The following is an 18,062-nucleotide window of genomic DNA, read 5'->3' on the forward strand; positions in this document are numbered from 1 at the left end:
GTCAGTCTGGGGCTGCTCTCGCAGGAGCCCCTTAAAGAGAGTGTTTGGGCTGAGGATGCAGCTCAGTTGGTGGAGAGCTTGCTCATCATGCACAAAGCTCTGCCTTTCTCCCTCGGCATTGGGCACAGTGGCGCACAGCTTTAATCCCAGCACTCACGGTGTAGAGGCAGAAAATCAGAAATTTAAGGTCACCCTCTACTACAAGTGAGTTCAAGGCCAGTCGAAGCTATAAGAGAACTTATTATATATATATATAGGCTGGAGAGATGGCTCAGAGGTTAAGATCACTGACTGCTATTCCAAAGGTCCTGAGTTCAATTTCCAGCAACCACATGGTGGCTCACAACCATCCTATAATCATGTCTGGTGCCCTCTTCTGGCATGCAGACAGAACACTGTGTACATAATAAATAAATAAATCCTTAAAAGAATTAATTAACTAAAAAATCTTTTTTAAAAATGCAAAAAAATACAAATAAAAAAGGAAAAAAGGCATATGGTTCTTTCTGATGTGTCAAGCAGAGACAGAGACTTCTAGAGCATTCTGTGTCTGGACCCTGGCAGAGGCTGCCAGGATCCATGTCCCTTCATCATCCCTCATCCTTTGCCCCAGTTTCCTTGGCTCTGCCTGGTCTCCATCACTGACTCAGTTTTAAGTGTCACTCTTTATATCACCCAAAATGTGCTCAAATAAATAAGAATAAATAAAGAAACTATTTCTGAGGCAAATGAAGGGGGGCAGCCACTTTGACCTTTTCCTAGGAAACAATTGCTTTTGCCCTGAAGCAAGCCCTGATATGACAGGTACATTGCCCTGTTCCCACATGGAATAGAATGCAGACACTGACGCTCATTTCCAAGCAAAATGTGCAACAAACACTAGAACCTAGATGCTCCAGAGCCCAAGTCTTGCCTGTTTTGTCTCTGATGTACTCCTAGACCTGAGAAGAGAGTCCACCATTGAACACAGCAGGAGTTTAATAAGTGTTTGTTGGGTAAACCTCTCTCAAGCTTGCAGCCTGAGGTTCAAGCTGCTGCTGATTCATGTACATTCCCTCTCTGTCCTGGGGATCTGCTTGGCGATCCTTGGGTCATATACCATTTCCTTGGCTCCTTCTGAGAGCCTAGTGGTCTGGTGTGATGATGTAGCGGGTATCTTTAGAAAAATATTTTTGAAACATTTATATGTATGGGCGTTTTGTCTGAATATGTATCTCCACACACCACATGTGTTCCTTGTGCTCTGAGAGACCGGATGAGGAAATCAGCCCCCTGGGATTGGAGGGACAGATGTCTGTGAACTGTCATGTGGACACTGGGAACCAAATCCAGGTCCCCTGAAAGAGCAGCCCGTGCTCTTTACTGCTGAGCCATCTCTCTACTCCCTCATTAAAGTGTGTGTGTGTGTGTGTGTGTGTGTGTGTGTGTGTGTGCGCGCGCGCGTGTGTGTGTGTGTGCGTGTGTGTGTGTGTGTGTGTGTGTGTATGTGTGTGCGCATGTGCATGCCCATGTGTGTTTTAGAGGGGCCGTGCTTGTTCAGTTTTTGCTTGTTTAAAAATGGTCTCTCCCTGGTCTGGTACTCACTGCTTGGGCTAGGCTGGCTGGCCAGCAAACCCCAGGAATCTATTTGTCTCTTCCTCACCAATGCTGACAAGAATAGCAAGAGGGAGCCACCAGGCCTGCCATTTTAAAGTGGGTTCTGGAGCTCAAAACTCTCGTGTGGCAAGAGCTTTACCCACTGTGCTGTGCCTCTCAGCCCAAATGTTTGACTGTTAAGAAGGCGGCACAAAATGAAAACTTGAAGAAAGCAAGACGGTGGGTCCAGGGCCAGGTGAGAAATCTTTAAAAATCCAGGAGATCCACATGCTATAAAGAGCTGAGGCAAGGAAGATGAGTCAAGACTGGAGGAGCATCTGCAGGATTTGGAGAAGAATGGGGTGAAGCAGACAAAGGGGAGGAGAGCAGAGGAAAGTTCTAGTTTCTGGCTTGCATGATGGATAGATGAGGGAGTTGCAAACCAAGGCAGAAATGCACAAGAAAATTAAGGTGGAAACAATAGTGCTGAGAGACTCATGGGCCAAGTTGAGTTTGGACATCCTGAGGACCATCCAGGAGAACAGGATTCACCGATGAGTCAGCTAAGTGAGTGTCTGAGAAAAAAGTGCAGTGGAAGTCCTGATGTCCAAGTGGCAACCAGAAAATCAATCTACAGAGGCTGTGATGTTCTGAAAGAAAATGACCCCCAAAGGGAGTGGCACCATTAGGAGGTGTGGCCTTGTTGGAGGGAGTGTGTCACTGTGGGGGCAGGCTTTGAGGTCTCCTATATGCTCAAGTTACATCTAGTGTCTCAGACCACTTCCTGTTGCCTGCAGGTCAAGATGTAGGATTCTCATCTTCTGCAGCACCATGTCTGCCTGCACATTGCCATGTCCCACCATGCAGTAATGAACTCAACCTCTGAATGTAAGCAATCCACCCCAATGAAATGTTTTCCTTTATAAGAGTTGCCATGGTCCTGGTGTCTCTTCACAATGATAGAAACCCTAACTAAGACAGAGGTAGATGATGAGTTGGAAGGCTTTCAGCAGAAGTAATAATAACAATGATAGTGATGGAAGGGAGCTACCAGAGCATAGGATCACACTGCTGTAGACACCTTCCTCAGTATCAGTGCTGGAGAATATCCACTGCACCTGGTCTCTGGAAGGTGGTGGAGAGCCTTCGGGAGAGCAGTTTCACTGAGGCACTGTATGGCCAGTTTTATGCCAACTTGACACAGCTAGAATCAATAGAGAGGAAGGAACCTCACCTGAGAAAACGCCTCCATCAGATCGTCTTCTGGGCAAGCTTGTGGTACATTTTCTTGGTTGATGATTGATGCAGGAGAGCCCAGATCACTGTGAGTGGTACCACACCTGGACTGATGATCCTGGATGCTATAAGAATGCAGGATGAGCAAGTCATAAGGAGCAAGCCAGTAAGAAGCATTCCTCTATGGCCTCTGCTTCAGTTCCTGCCTCCAGGTTCCCACCTTGAGTTCCTGCCCTGATTTCCCTGGATAATAAACTACAGCCATAGGTTAAGATAAACCCTTTTCTTCCCAACCTGCTTTTGGTCAACCATGTTTTATCACAGCTATAGAAACCTGAAGATGGATAGTGAGAGCAGAATACTGTAGATGTAACCAACCGTCTTATTAAATAAGATACACAGAGCCGATTCAGAGAAGAAAGCCAAGAGGTCAGAGCTAAGAGCCTCACCCTTCCTGCTTCAGTGATCCTCTTCAGCCAAGAGAGCTCTCCGAAAGGGACCTACTTCCTGTGTGTATGTCTTTATATAGTCTAGCTGTTCTGCCTTCTCATTGGTTGTAAACCTAAACACATGACTGCCTTGTCAATGCCTGTATGTACTGCCCTCCAGATCCTTAAAGGCGTGCGCCACCACCACCACGCACTTGCTATGGCTCTAATAGCTCTGACCCCCAGGCAACTTTATTTATTAACATACAATTAAAATCACATTTCAGTACAAGTAAAATACCACCACATTTCCCTTTTTCTATTTTAATAAAAAGGAAAAAAAAAGAAAAAGGTTATAACTAACAAAAGAAAAACTATATACAAAAGTACAATAACTATATACAATATATACAAATAATAAATGTCTAAACAATGTCTAGTCCATTTGTATTTGACAAATTCAGAGATAATAATTTCATTATCCTATTTTGTTAAGTCCAAAATGTATCTAATTCACTTTCTATCCTAATTAATCTTCAACTATAACTAACTAACCTTCAACTATAACTAACTAATCTTCAACTTCCTCAGAGACCCAAGAAGGAAATAATATTAGCTAACAAAAATAAAAACAGAAAGTGCATGCAAGCAGCTTCCAAAAAATTTGTGAGTTGACAGAAACAACCAGCTGCCTGGACAGTCACTTGAGGTTTCTCTGCAATGCTGGGGCATCATCTTCAGTCTATAGGCTTAGCATATCTGACAGACTCATTTGTGAAGTAGAATGTACACAAGGTCAACAGTTCAACCTCACATTGGGTGAGAGCAGTCCATATACCAGAAACACCTGAATTCCACTAGTGTCATGTCATGATTCAGGATTTTAAATTCTGGAAATTGTTGATGGTTTTTTAATTCAGCTGTCCATTCTTCTTGGCTGTGTACATATGGCTTCATCTCAGCATCCCATTCTTCTCCACATTCCTCTATCAAATGCCAGTCTACTATTGAGAGGTGTGAGCTTAGTTACTCTTCAAGAATAACTGTTTCAGCTGCTGTTCCATTGCACATCAGAAGCCATCGGCCCACTGCCTGTTCAGCTGCCTTCGAAGAAAAGGGCATTGTACCTTTTCCGAGTTGTGAAGGCCACGTCAGGGATGGTGCCATATTGTCCTGGCCTCAGAAGATGCCTTTTGATAAAGCCATAACCACGCTTGTTTAGGCAAGAATCAGTAGTCCTTTGTTTCATGTCCTGTCTGTCCATTTTGTCAGCAGTTGATTTGAGGATACTTTGTTGTCCAGTGGCTAACTTTTGCCACAATGAAAGCTAACTCCATATGCAGTTTCTTCAATGCCCATATTTTCTCTGAAGTAGATTGGTACTGCCAGGAGCCGACATGTCTCATAGTCATAACAAAAAAGAAAAATTTTCTAAGTTATTAAAATATTTTAAATGCCATATTCTGTAGTTCTCTGAAGGGTTTGAAGATGACCTATCTAAAATATAACTGCTCAATTTTTAAAACATATCTAATATGACTACAAGTTCTATTGTAATGTCTAACTACTAACTATCATTTCTTTATATCCTAATAGTTGGTAATAATAACATTCAAGGATCAGAAAATTGCATTGTTAAATGAACGGTATAAGTACAATTAGAAATATACATATAGCATTTTCTAACAATATCAATTTCAATATATATAATTTGTATACAATATAAAACAATCCAATCCAATGTAAAGTATTTAAAACTAGTAATTGTCTTTTTCTTTTTTTCTTTTCTTTTCTTTCTTTCTCTTTTTTTTAAACAAGAACCTTAAATCTAATCTGCTTAGCCTTTTTCCTAACCCTTGACAACAACTTGTAACCAACCCCCCTAAACAATGAAAATTATCCCAGACCCAAAACCCATTAAAAAGACCAAAAAACCACCCGCCCCACACCACCTCTTTGGGAATGTGGGCATCGTATTCTTAAAATTGCTTCCTGCTGGGTATGGGCGAAGTTATCTTTATCCTGAAAGAAAAATTTTAGGTTAATTGTCAAATTCTAGGAAAGGTAACTATATCCTTCATTATCCAGTCTGTGTATAATGCCAAAGTTCAGGGTTTATCTCAAGTCCTTATTCAAGTAGTCTTTGAGACTGGATCATCTCATCTAGTCATCTCAAAATTGCTCTGAGCACCTTGTAGTTCAAAGCTGATCTGTAGATGATGTTTGTCAGCTTAGTGATGTTATTATTGTCCACGTGGAATTATTGTTGTTGTGGGGCCCCATCTTCTTCCTGGAGACTTCAGTTGATGTTAGGCCTGGCCGTGATTTCCTGCAAAAAACTGATAAGAGACTCGAACACAAAGACATATATATGCAGCTAATTGAAGCCTTTTTTCCTAGAATTAATTAGTACTCTATATGACCATTCATATCTTAACAAAGTTTAAAATGTATATATATCTATATATATTAATCTTGTAAGTTTTGATATAAAATTTATACTTTAAGAAAAGTTTAAAGAATCAGAATAGAATCAAAGAGTTGAGATTAGTAATAGAATAGTCCCTTAATTAATTTGGCTTTTCTCCTGTCTCATAGCAGAAGATGGCTCTTTTATTCTGGCATGATACAGGGAGTTTGCATTTTCCTTTTAACAACATGCTTGAGTTTAAAGAAGGAGAGAGCCATTCTCCAACTCCAAAGTCAGCTTTAAATTTTAATTGAACTGGGACTATTAGAAGACCAATAGTGTTAAATTTTTAGAGAAAAGCAGAAGCAAACATTTAGGAAGACATAAAATTTTTTAGATAACATACCCATACGCCATTTCACTCTGCTTCCTGGGATAGATGATTTGTCCCTTTTCTTCAGTTGTCTCATTTGTCCAGTGTTCTTCAGATTTCTTAACCTTCATTCTCCTAAAAGACAAAAACAAAAACCTTTCCCCAAGACTAATTTTGGGGATGTTCCTTTTTGGCAAGTTATTATCTGATTAAATGAAAAGACATGTGTTACTGGTATAAGTTAGTTTAAATTGGATGTTCATGTTGGTTGATGAGCTATCACCTCCTCTAATTAAGAGGTTTCTCTTGTTCAAATCGAACCTTTATCAATTTTGATGGTACCCACAGCTTATCTTCTCCTGTAGAAACAAAAGCAAAACCTCGTCCCCAATGTAACACATACCCTGGTTTCCATTCTGAGGTCAGCACATCCTTAAAGTATATAGGCTGATTTAATTCTGTAGTTTTTTCTATTATCCAATGTCTCTCTGCAGCTGTTGTTCCTTTCTCATTGACATTAAGAAAATTCAAAGTTAATAGAGCATTATGCAGTCTATTTCTGGGGGGTTTTGTTACCCCTTTCTGTTTATTTAGCATATCCTTTAGAGTTCTGTTTGATCTTTCTATAACTGCTTGACCTGTAGGATTATGTGGTATGCCTGTAATGTGCTTTATATTGTAATAAGCAAAAAATTGTTTCATTTTAACAGAGACATATGATGGAGCATTGTCAGTCATTGTACAGTGACCCTAGGCTTCTCGGGGGGAAAGAGTGGCTTTAAGAGAAAGGGGAGATACAGCCAAGGCTGGAGAGGAGCCAGGCTCACCAAACACAGATGAGCAGTGTCTGGTGTGGCACCCACTGTTTGGAGACTTCATTCCAACAGGACACCCAAAGATTGCCCCCAGGGTCCAAAAGGGAAAACATTTTTTTTTAATGCCTGAAACATGATCAGCCAAGAATCATGAGGACAGCAGATTGAGTCTGTTATGTTATTAGTGGAATGTGTTTGTTTGTTATCAACCTATGTCAGTGGTCCAGCTCTGTTAGATCATAACAGGAAGCCAAATGAAAACAAACCAAAAAGTTATTACAGAGAAGCCAAATAAAAACAAACCAAAAAAGTTATGAGGAAGAAATCCTTTGCTAACAACTCAGAGCTATCATTCTTGCTTTGGGGGTTTATTTTATGGAGACAAGGTCTCATGTAGCCCAGGCTAGCCCTGTGATTACCTGAGGCTAGCCTTGAGCCTCTGACCCTCCTGCCTTTGTCTTCCACCTGTAGGCAGTTCAGGCATGCATCACTATGTCTTGTTCATTCTTGCTTTATTCATCAAACCTTGTCTGTGAGGAACAGGTTACATCTCCCTGACCCAAGTACTTTTATCTTTGTTTATGGCTGAGATTCCAAGTTCTCAATAACTATATGTTGCCAGGGGTTGCTGTTGTGAACAGTGGAGATACATAGTGTTCCTTTCGCTGCCAAAGATTCCTTGGGACTGCTCTGCTTTGTGTAGCCAAGTGTTTAGGTACGTACATGTTCATATCTATGATTTCCTCTTGCTCTCTGTTTCTTTCATTAATTTATAAAATGCTTACTTATAATTTATAAATATTTCATAAGGTGTTTAAATTTTATAAAATTTTTATAATTGTTTTTATAAATGTACAAAATTAATAAAGTGATGTTTGCCATCATTTCAACTGGTAACCTAGATTTTTGTTTGCTTTAATCTTGCCCAAAATACCTTTCTCCATACTTCTGTTTGTATTATTATACTTCCTAGTGCATCTGAAATCTCTTTTTTTTTCCTAAGAGAGTCTTGCTAAGCCGGGCCGTGGTGGTACACGCCTTTAATCCCAGCATTTGGGAGGCAGAGCCAGGCGGATCTCTGTGAGTTTAAGGCCAGCCTGGGCTACAGAGTGAGTTACAGGAAAGGCGCAAAGCTACACAGGGAAACCCTGTCTCGAAAAAACCAAAGAGAGAGAGAGAGAGAAAGAGAGGAGAGAGAGAGAGAGAGAGAGAGAGAGAGAGAGAGAGAGAGAGAGAGAGAGAGACTTGCTATGTAGCCCTGACTAGCCTGGAACTTGCTGTATAAACCAGGCTGGCCCCAAACTTGTATTGATCCTCCTACAATTGTCTCCCAAATGCTCCCAGGTACCTCTGCACCTGACTGTGGAAATAACTAACATGTACACATTTTTTAAGAAAAAAGTTTCAATTTTCTTGCTACTCGAAGTGGTAAACTAGTCACAGGAAATTAAAAAAAAAAATTGAGGACTGAAGAAATGGCTTAGTAGTTAAGAACACTTAGTACAAAGAAATTTGATATAAAACTGACCACATCAGAATTGTTGGAAAGATACACATCCAAAAGCTTCATGCTGGCTGATTGGAGTCCATTTATTTGTTACTCAGCAATTATTCTTTTGTTCTAATTGCTTTCCTATTAAAATTTCTCTGCAGATTATTTCCTTAAATTCAGTCATCCTCGGTGGTATTCTGAAAAGTGATCTACCAAAACGTGTCTGCACAAACCCCTGGAACTGGTAGCTGTCCTCGTGTTTTGGAAGAAGCCTTTTGCAGATGGGTCTTGAAATGAGGAGATGCTCCTGGGTTACCTGGATGGGCCCTAGATGCCATCCTACTCTCATAAAGGAGAAGCAGGAGAAGATCATCCACTGCTACCATGAACACAAGGAAGGTCAGGAGAAGACAGAGGCAGAGATGAGAGTGATGCTCCCACAAGGCAAGGGATACCTCCCCTCATATTAATACTTTTTTGTTGGCTGGGATCAAAATATCCAGCAGAACAGCATAAAAGAAGGCAAATTTACTCTGGCTCAGGGTTTCTGAGAGTTCTGCACGTGACTGGTTGCCCCCCTGTCTTATGGTAGCAGGAACCTGTGGTAGAGGGAAGGTTCCTTACCCTTTGGTGACCAGGAAGCAGATAGAGAGGATGGAACTGGGGAGCAGGAACAACTTTTAAAGATACAGCCCAATGGCCCACTCTCTCCAGATAGGCTCTGCTGTGGATATCGCTCTGTATAAATAAAATGCTGATTGGCCAGTAGCCAGGCAGGAAGTGTAGGTGGGACAAGGAGAAGAGGAGAATTCTGGGAAGTGGAAGGCTGAGTCAGAGAGACGCTGCCAGTCACTGTGATGAGAAGATGTTAAGATACTGGTAAGCCACGAGCCACATGGCAACTTATAGATTAATAGAAATGGGTTAATTTAAGATATAAGAACTAGATAATAAGAAGCCTGCTGCGGCCAAACAGTTTAAATAATATAAGCATCTGTGTGTTTATTTTATAAGTGGGCTACGGGACTGCCGGGGCTTGGCAGGACTTGGAGAGAAAAACCCCAGCTACAAGGCTCCACCTCCAGAAGTTCCCAGCTCCCAAAGCAGAGACTAAGTACCCTGTGAGCCAGCTGGCGAGCATTCCGGATTCAACTCTTAACACTCCCAGGCTCTGCAGAGGGAACACAGCTCTTGCCTTCAGATTTGCAGCCTCCAGCACTGAGAGAATAAACTTTTATTATTGTAAGCCCTCAAAGCCGTGGCAGTGTGTTACAGTAGTCCCGAGAAAAAGAATGCACTCCTACAGCTCACCTCTGTTCAGCTGAACACCAGGACCCAACTCCACCTCCTTCGGTGGAGTTTGTCATGGCTCCACTTCTCCCAACTGTAATCCAAAATATCCGCGTCTCCACGGCATCTCACTACTCACTCAGTACAGTTGGGAGTGTCTTCATTTTCTGTCCCGTATCGTCATCCATGCTCTATCCCGTCTTCTACACTCATGACCCTCTCAGAAACAGCACTGTTTCTCTGTTGTTTTATAAAAACTGCGTCTGAGGGCTAGTGAGAGGGTGGGGCAGGGCAGGCGCTTGCTGCCAAGCCTGACAACCTAAGTTCCATCCCTGGGACCCATATGGTGGAGAGAACCAACTCCATGACTCTGACCTCCACATGCAGGTGCCCACACATACATGCCCACATAGATTAACAATAACTAAATGTAATTAAAAAATCTCAGTTATATATTTGAGATGAGCAGAAATAGTCTGTCACATCTGTCACCTGAGAAATAAAACATTATTAATGTTGAAGTCGCCTTCATATCACACCTTAACTCTGTAATTACAGCGTACTAAATTTTATTTTTCTATAAATTCAACACCGGAATAATTTTTAGAAAAGACTAAGCAATATTAACAAATCTTATCATAGCAAACAGTGGCCCTCAGCCCGGCTCACATCATCAGCAGTACTGTGTCGATGGTGAGCATTTTCAGTGTATATAACTCTTTCTTCTGATGATTACCTCTCTTTCCTAAATAGCATCCACATGTTGGGCATTTCCTGTTTAGAATATCACTGACTCCCTGGTGTGAAATGTGAAGGTAATAGGTACACATATATACACTTTCCCCATCCTCCCAAAATAGTTGCATCATGTGGGGAGTAAGGGCATTAAATCAACATTCAACATTTGTGGTATTAGTGCATGTAAATACTACTTACTATTCTTGTACAGATTTGTGTCTTGGTTTGAATAATTGTGTCATTTTTTAAAATGGGTTTTCAATGTGCCTATAGTTAATTCGGCTCCAACCAACCGATATTCTCTTTTTGGAATGATTTCCCTTCTATATTTAACAAGACTCAGGGCTCTGGACAACTTTCCTATACTCTGTGCTGGCTCCTCTCTGGGCTCCACACATACAGCTTGATCTAGAGATAACCCTTCCCCATTCTGTTGGGAACAACTTTCACCTGTCTCTTACAGCTACACTTTTCATTTTTCTCCTTTGTTTGTGTAAAGCACACACACACACACACACACACACACACACACACACACACAGAGCTTCTTTCAAAAGGAATCTGAAGAACAAGTATTTGGAAGTACAGTTTTTTTGTTGTTGTTGGGACAGGGTCTCAATATTGGCCTGGTACTCATGTGAAGCCTAGGCTTGCCTCGAACTCACAGCAATTCTCCTGCCCCAGCTTCTGAAGTGCTGGGATTATAGGCATGAACCATGTCTTAGAGTAACTATTGTTTGTTGCAATGAAACACCATGACCAAAAAGTAAGCTGAGGAGGAAAGGGTTTATTTGGATTACACTTCCACATCACTGTTCATCATCAAGGAAGTCAGGACAGGAACTCAAACAGGGCAGGAACCTGGAGGCAGGAGCTGATGCAGAGGCCATGGAGGGGTGCTGCTCACTACCTTACTCTCTATGTCTTGCTCAGCCTGCTTTCTTATAGAACCCAGGACCACCAGCCCAGGGATGGCAGCACCCACAATGGGCTGGACCCTCCCCCATCAATCTCTAATAAGAAAATGCCCTATAGCCGGATCTTATGGAGACATTTTCTCAATGGAAGTTCCCCCCTTTCAGTTAACTCTAGCTTGTGTCAAGTTGACATAAAACCGGCCAGCACAAACCATCACAGATTTCTTATATACGTCTTTATTTTGCCTTCATGTGTGATCTGTAGTTGGGGCAGGTGTGGAACTGTAGACTGGACACAGTCTTTCAGGATAGTGAAGACCATACCCTGGTCTTCAAGTTTCTGGCCCTGAGACACCTGATGCCCTTTAGATGTCTAGTCCATGGGGTGAAGCCTGATCCTCCTCTCTGAAGGCTTCCAGGGTCTTTTCTCAGCCCACAGTGATCTAACTCCCACAGTGGTGTTACTTAGTGTAAACCTTTCTTTAACCATCTCGCTGAGAAATTTTCAAGGCCTAAATCTACACTTAGGGGAACTGTTCCCAGTTCCCGGAATTTTTCTTCCCCTCTGCTGTGAAAGAGGAAGTTCCTGGAAACAACCTCGTGTTAGTTACACTGAAGTTTCTTCAATAGTGAATACCTGATTAAAACTTTAACCACTGTGGAGAGGTTGGGATGTTGATGCTGAAGGTCCAGAGCCTAATTGCAATTTAACTCGGGCCATCTTTTGCTCCCTTAGGCTAAAGGAGACATTTATGACGCACCTCTGCATGTGACCTAACATCTCTGTGACCATTAGGTAAATCCTTTGGCATGTACAGACCACTAGCTCTCACCACTCAAAGGGCTAAGAATGTGATGTCTATATCTGAGATTTCCTCACTTTCCTGCAACCCACCTACCTGATATTTGAAAAGTTCCTTGATGTGTGATTTGCTTAGTTTTGTTGCCACAAAAACTTTAAGAAACTGCCACTGCATTAGAGCATGGAACTTGGGGTAACCTGCGTCTGTGTTCCAGGGCCATGGCCACTCATACTTGGCTCTAGAATAAACTATCTCTTACGCCTTTGAGGCAATAGTTGGGTTTTTGTGTTGTCTACATTTTCTCTCAGATATTCAATCCCTAGCTGGATCCTCTAACTTTCTCCTCTCTCTCTCTCTCTCTCTCTCTCTCTCTCTCTCTCTCTCTCTCTCTCCCTCCCTCTCTCTCTCTCTCTCTCTCTCTCTCTCTCTCTCTCTCTCTCTCTCTCTCTCTCTCTCTCTGTGTGTGTGTGTGTGTGTGTGTGTGTGTGTGTGTGTGTGTCCACCTCTGTCTCTCTCTTGACATTTTTTGGTACATAATTTAAAGTTTATGCTATATTTCTTTAAAATGGTGTTATTTGGGAGTGCAAAACCTCTTGATTTCTGAGGATATTAGTTATAATTTCATTTTTTTATCCATTTTTCTCTTTGAGTTTCTTTCCCACATCTTATCTGTTCTTCAACTTTCTGCTTCTGTTTGTCTGGCTATGAGCTTCGCATCTTTTTCTGGCCACTCACATTGAAGAGTGATGAACTAAAAATTTACTTGAGAGCTTCCTTCATTTGGCAATGGCCTTGACTCTGGGCCTCACTGGGCCTGGAGGCAGAAGCACAGCTAGGTCACAAGGTGGGGTTTTAATTGCTTCCCCACTGCTGAGGGGAAGAGAAGAGGAAAGCCTTATCTTAACAACTTCAGAAGTCTCAGTCCATGACTGCCTCACCCTGTCATTCACAGCCTGTGGCGAGGCAGAGCATCACACTATGGAGTATGTGGTGGACCAGCGCTGCTCACCTCATGGGGCCTGAAAAGCAGATAGAGGCAAAAGAAAGGGGCCAAGACCTCCAAGGTCTCCTCCAGGGACATGACCTAGATAGTGAACTGACTCCCTCCACTGGATCCCATCTACAAAGGTTTCCTTCACCTCCCAACAGCATCACAAGCAGGGGACCAAACTTTCAATAAGGAGTCTTTGGGGGAAACTTAGATTCCAAACTACAACAAGGATCCTAGTCAGCCATATTTATAGGTCATTGCCATAGGCTTGGCCAACTTCCTCAGAGAAATCCTTCCCTCTCATAACAGGGAGAAGAGATGATAGACACATTCTCGAGTACAGTGTGGAGAATCCTACAGTTATGAGAGGGCTCCCTTCTCAGAACGCTATGCTGTCCCCCAAAACTTAGGCCCTGGAAACTACAAATCCAATCTCATTTGAGAGCTGTATCATTTCAATAAATGGAACCATACAGTCTCTATCTGTTTGGACCGATTCTTCACTTGACATAATTCTCCGGAGACTAACCCATGTCGTGGAGCATGTCAATAGCTTGCTCCTTTCCATTCCGAGCAGAATTACATGCTATAGACATGGTGCAGTTATCTAAACAATCATTCACCCATGGACACCAGGACTGTTTCCACTTGGGGAGTATTCTAAGGAGGTTGCTAGAAACACTTGTGTTCAGGCTGTTTTTTTGTTTGTGTTTTTGTTTTTTTGGTTTTTCGAGACAGGGTTTCTCTTTGTAGTTTTTGTGCCTGTCCTGGATCTCACTCTGTTGACCAGGCTGGCCTTGAACTCACAGAGATTCACCTGGCTCTGCCTCCCGAGTGCTGGGATTAAAGGTGTCGCCACCCCCGCCCGGCGTGTTCAGCTTTTGTTGCGAACATGGACTTCTGTTTCTCTAAGATAAAAGCCCAGGAATGCAATTACACATGTAGTGTGTAACTAGAGACTAAGGAGTAGGTGCCACAGGACCTCAGAGGGCCAGCTGATTCCACGCTGGTGCCACTCCTTCCTGCAGCGGCCAGTCTCACTCAGAGCAAGCCCTGCTGCATGCCTGCTCAGAGCCTCCCTTTGAGCGTGTTGATGGAGCTCAGCATGTGCAATGCTGTCTCCGACCCTCACACTAGCCCTCACAGGATATCGCTGTCATTCTCCAGCTACAGCTCAAGAACCAGAGAGGGGACAGATTCTGCTCAGAGTCACCCAGCCAAGAACCCAACCAGCCAAACCCAGACTGTGCACTGCCTGGCAGGTTCTGCCCCTTTTCTCAGCTGCACCCTGTGCCAGACTTAGAGGATTTCAGAGGCACGCCAGTCTGCACTATGCAATCCCAGCCATTCCATGTCCTCTGCAGGAAAGACGCTAACTCCATAGAGAGTTGAAATCTTTGAAATCTGCCCCCATCCAGGACCCTCCACCCCAGATCTTCTACCAGACGTGGGTGGGGGTCAGACAAGCAGGGTTGCTCCAGGCCCCAGAGTGGAAACTGAGTCTAGTGTCAAATATAGAAAACGGGACAGCAGAAGGGCTTGGGACCTCCAGCCTACAATCGTGGGTTTAGACGTTGTTCCTGGGGCCTCCCTGGAGTAGAGGCCTCCAGGTCCTGCCACGAAACACATGTGGCTTGAAAGGAAAGTGCTGGGGCTGGGCCAGCACTCTGCCTTTTCCCTTCGGCCTTCTCATCCCACAGCAGGAAAAGCATATGTTCTTTCCATATAGAGGAGAAATTGTTCCGAGAGTGAGTAAGTCTCTTGGCCGTGACGCCGGCACAGCCCACAGAACACTGGGCAGGAAGCTGGGCAGCAATCGTTCCCACTCCTGGAAGCTGGACCAGGCTGAGTTGGCTGACACCCTCCAAGAAGATGGGATGGTGCCGGGGTGCTGGGTTCCGATGCCTAGGTCATTGAACTTTTGGGGGGGGGGGGCAGGAGGATGCTGACGGTCTCTCATACGGATGAGGGAGGGCACTTTTCTCACTCATCTGCTGGGTTCGAGGAGCGAAGAACCAGGGGTTTGCCAGAGGCAGGCGACCTACAGTCTGGGTCTGAGTCAGAGGTGACTCAGGTGTGTGCTCAACCATGCAGGGCCGTTTCTAGACGGTTATTTCCAATACCTCCCCAATTTTTCCTCTATGCTTCAGGGTTAGGTGGCCAGGGGGTGACTCATCTTTAATGCCAAATAGCCTTTCACCAGCCCCAGATAGACAGAAGACACTTCTCTTTCTTGGCTGGGCTGGGTCCAAAGAGCCGAATTTTCCCCCATTGATTAAAGATCCTACTGTGTGTGGGGTCTGAGAAAGGTGGGGAGGATAGGCTGGGTGTAGGGTATAAGATGTTCTGGCCAGGGGTCAAAGTAAAGCCATTAAAGAAGCATGGGACACAATGTAGGCCGCCTTGAAGGCACAGAGGTGTAAGATACTTTAAAAAGCTTGAGTGCTGGTCAGGGACAGCTAGTCTGAATCTTAGAAAGGGGCCACAACATGGCTCTAGGCTCTCTAACTCACAACCCACCTTTCTCTCTGTGGCTTCCAGTTCTTTTGAAAAGCAGGACAAACCTGGATTTTTTTTGGGGGGGGCAGTTTGAAACAGAGTTTCTCTGTGTAGCTTTGCGCCTTTCCTGGAACTCGCTTTGTAGACCAGGCTAGCCTCGAACTCACAGAGATCTGCCTGCCTCTGCCTCCCGAGTGCTGGAATTAAAGGCGTGCGCCACCACCGCCCGGCCAAACCTGGATTCTTAAGGGAACTCTAACTGAACTTCCTGCTTCAGGCTGGCATGCTTGGATGCCTCGGAGCCTAGCTGTTACCCAGGGGTACAAAGTCTATGTACACAAGGACTTGGAGCAGAAATGGATGAGACAGGAGACTGTCTGCAGATGAGACAAGTCACTAGGTCCTGAGTTGAGCTGTAAGGGTCCATCCCTGCTGTGTATAACCTAGGGATCCTCGTGTTTAAGGAGGCATTTGAAGGTCCTCAGACCCCTCGAGGCCCAGGATAGACAGCTCCAGGTGAATGGAGGCCAGTGCCAGCTGGGAGGTCATATGCAGCTTAGATGTCAGACTAGAGAGAGCCTTACAGGCCAGATATTGGTGAAATTATTAAGGCCACTCCACATAGTTAAAAGGGAGGTTTATTTAGTGGGGTAACTTACAAGTGAAGGGATAGGTAGGTTGCAGGGTCTGGGAAAGGTGTAGCGCAGTTCGGTGGTATTCTCTGGAGAACTCTGCTTGATCTACCTCCAGCGTCCTGGGTCCAGGAACCAAGAGAGCCCCTGCATCCGGAACTTGGGTCTTCAGCGTCCTCTCTCAGCCCCACCTTGTAGGTGTGATCATTACCGAAGCCTCAATGAAGGTGGGAACTTCCAGGTCAAAACTGGGATGGCTACCCACTACAGCCAGAGGCAGCCCTGAAGTTGTACCCACTGGCCAGCCTTTCTTTGTAGACACAATCTGCCAGGAATAAATGGCTACTGTCCACTCCAGCAGAGTGAGCACCCCAGTTCTCCACGGCTGGACTTGCTCCTGGGGCATTTCTACTTGCGCCCTCAGAGTAGATGCTATCCTTGAATCCTTCTCCTTCTCCAGTCTTGTCCCAAGGGTCCCCTCCAGGACAGCTGGGAACAAGGAGCCAGTGTCTTGAAAGACACAGGCTCTTCCCATAGGCTTTGTACCCCTGCGTAACAGCTAGGCTCCGAGGCATCCAAGCATGCCAGCCTGAAGCAGGAAGTTCAGTTAGAGTTCCCTTAAGAATCCAGGTTTGTCCTGCCTTTCAAAAGAACTGGAAGCCACAGAAAGAAAGGTGGGCTGTGAGTTAGAGAGCCGAGAGCCTCCCTGGACCTGGGCCATGTCGTGGCCCTTTCTAAGACTAGGACTAGCTGTCCCTGACCAGCACCCAAGCTGTTAAAAGCGTCTTACACCTCTGTGCCTTCAAAGCGGCCTATTAGGCTGATGGTCCATGACCGCCACCTAGTGGTGAGTGGCAGCCAGGTACGGTAAGTGCAACCAGGGGTTTTGGAGGTTCATAGAAAATAGACAAGCTCTTGGGCAAGGTGGGTGGGTATGAGGCGTGGGGGAGCACACAGAGAATGAAAACTTCACTTTACCCACCTGAGAGGGAGTCCCCAAGTCCCTGGAGTTCAGTAGCACAAATGGCAGGCATTGCCATTGTTAAAGCACCACAGGTTTGTGATGAGGTAGGACCAGATGCAAATCCCTCAGATCCCAACTTTACCTGTTGTATTGTGTTTCGTGTTGTGTTGTTTGAGACAAGGTCTCAAGTGGGCTAAGCTAGTCTCAAGTTCGCTGTGTACCCAATGATGACCTTGAACTTCTGATCCGCCTGCCTCAGTTTCCCCCGTGCTGAGATCCCGGGTGTACAGCACTATGCCTGGTTTATGTGGTGCTGGGGATCAACCCCGGGGCTTGGTGATTGCCAGGTGAACACTCTTAACAAATTAGCCACATCCTCAGCCCTCTTGCCATGAGCCTGTCATCTGTGAGGCAGGGCTACCTAGGACCCAACTTGTAGGGCCTCAGACCTCCCTCTGCATGAGCAGTCCAGGGAGAAGAAGCTGGATGGGTAACCAAGTCCTCCCTTGCCTAGGGCAGCTGTCAGCTGTGGCTGTATATTGCACTCATCAGTCACCCAAATATCATTTCTCAAAGCTGGTACCAACCCCACGCCCAGGGTCCAGTTGCCTGGGAGGCGAGTTGAATGTGTGACAAGAAGGTCTTTCCCATTAGAATCAAGTGCAGATTGCTGTTCTCATCTGTGCCGGTGTCCCGCGGCTGATCCACTAAACTAGAACCCGACTCTTGTAGTAGGGTTGAGGTCTTTGTTTTTTTCAAATTCCATGTGTGATCCGGATCTTCTGCCATCTGAAGCCAGGAGGTGCTTTCTGAGGAACCCCAGGACGTGAGTATCGTGTGCTCACACTCAGTATGCATCAGGTACTGACCGACCCCAGGATCTTCTCAATCTGCTGGTC

The sequence above is a fragment of the Peromyscus eremicus genome, chromosome 1, assembly GCF_949786415.1.
Source record: "Peromyscus eremicus chromosome 1, PerEre_H2_v1, whole genome shotgun sequence".
Lineage (NCBI taxonomy): Eukaryota > Metazoa > Chordata > Mammalia > Rodentia > Cricetidae > Peromyscus > Peromyscus eremicus.